Source organism: Protobothrops mucrosquamatus, unplaced genomic scaffold (genome assembly GCF_001527695.2).
Source record: "Protobothrops mucrosquamatus isolate PMUCROS unplaced genomic scaffold, P.Mucros_1.0 scaffold1252, whole genome shotgun sequence".
In the NCBI taxonomy this organism is placed as follows: Eukaryota; Metazoa; Chordata; class Lepidosauria; order Squamata; family Viperidae; genus Protobothrops; species Protobothrops mucrosquamatus.
Window position 1 is genome coordinate 110,920 of NW_015387458.1, and position 1,931 is coordinate 112,850.

Here is a 1,931-nt window from a genome sequence, read left to right on the forward strand (position 1 = left end):
GTCCTGGACCACCAGGCATCAGCCGCGCTTGGCTGCAGAGGCTGTAAGGCCGGGGGTGGGGGGGAGGCAGTGTGCCTGAACACAACAGGACACAGTGGGAAGGGAGCTGCAAGGCTGGCACAATAGCAACTCTTTTCAGAAAAAAGCGTGCTGTGCCATCCGAGGAGGCGCCCGCACCCGCCGCCCGCGTTCATTGCCCGTCTCCGGCGATGCTTTATGTTCTTTCCTTCTACAAAAAAGCAACTTGGCCTAGATTTTCGCTTGGCGCTGTTCAGGAAGCGGGCAGTCGGGCAAAGGAGAGGAGGAGAGTGGCTTGCTTTTAATTACTGAAATTGCCTCTTTGTGTGTGACCTTTATTATCCTCCCTCTTTCAATCAGGAGGATGAGGAGGAGGAAGAGGAGAAGGAGGATCACACACCCAAGGATGTGTGTGAGATGCGTCGTCGCACTTTGCAAACTCCAAAGAGGAAAGCAACAGGTGGAGGAAGAATTTCATCTGAGCCGTGCTGTTTCCTGCTTGTGTGCACGGCGGGCTTGTTCCTTTTTCCTTCGGGGACCTCAGTTCTTTCACAAAATGAGTGGCAAAACCCTTGTCGACTTCAGTGGGAAGGCAAGGCAGCGCTTTCCCTGCTGACATAGGGGTGTGTGGGGGGGGGGGCTGGTGGAAAGCCAAAGTCACTGCAGTCAGTGGGGTCAGAGTCAAATGTCTGTTTACCAAGACATGCTTCAAAGGCAGACATAGGCACCCCAAAGGTCTGGCTCGGAAATAAACCGTTAATCAAATCTGTCTCATCAGCGCTACGGTTCAGAGATTTTTTAAGGCCCACACAGCAGTTTGGGCAAACTCCACCTTGGCTCATCTTGCCTCTTTAAAATGCACCCCCCCCCAACAAAACTATTATTGGATTCACTTTGGGGTTTTCACCTATTGGGCTTCCACTCCTTGTAATAATACAATCATCTTATTATAAATGCACAGCACGGGGTCACAGTGGAATCGGGCACCCTAACTCGGCTCAGGTTAAGAAAAAAAGTTGATCTGGGTTCCTCTCCATTAAATGATTTCATTTCCAAATAACTCAGCTAATCTCAATGGAGCTTTTCTTTCTTTTTCTCTACTTTTCTGAGATTTCTGCTGTTGGTTCTCCTCCTCCTCATTTAAGAAACTATAAACCTTGCTAGAGATTGTCTTTTTGCTTTTATCCCGTGTTGCCATTCAGAGCCTGAACTGCTTTTGATTCAAGCCAACTCTCTGTGCTGCATTTACAGAGAAAACAACGATCAATTTAGACCTTTTAAGCACACTAGAAAAACAGGACAAGCTCCCTTTTCTGATCACCATGACGGGGAATCGCTGGCAGACGTCCCCTCCCATCCTCGGAGCACACTGTCCTTGACAATAATAAGAAAATTGGGGGGTTTTTTGGTAGTTATTTTTTTTTTATGGGGTAGGGTGACCTTGCCTTCTTCCAAATGGCCCTGCGACTCTTGAAGCGGCAGAAGAAGCCGAAGCTGACAAAGAACCTCAATTTCTCATCCTATTTATTCCGTTATCGATGTAAAAGGAAAAGCATCCGAGCCTCAACCTGCTTGGAATTTGGGAGTAATCAGGCGGAGAAAAACTGAACAATTCAACAATGCATCAAGATCTTTTGTGCGAGGGTAGATTTTTGAACTCGCCACTCTCCCAAGCTCTAGCCATGGCTTCCCTTTTGCTTTTGTTCATCCCCCTAAATCAGTGGTTCTCAACCTTTTTAATGCCGCGATCCCCAACCGATTGTAAGTCGAGGACTAAATCGGTTGTAAGTCGAGGACTAAACCGGTTGTAAGTCAAGGACTAAACCGGTCGTAAGTCGAGGACTAAACCGGTCGTAAGTCGAGGACTACCCAACCGGTCGTAAGTCGAGGACTTTCCCTGCCCGGGAGCGCCG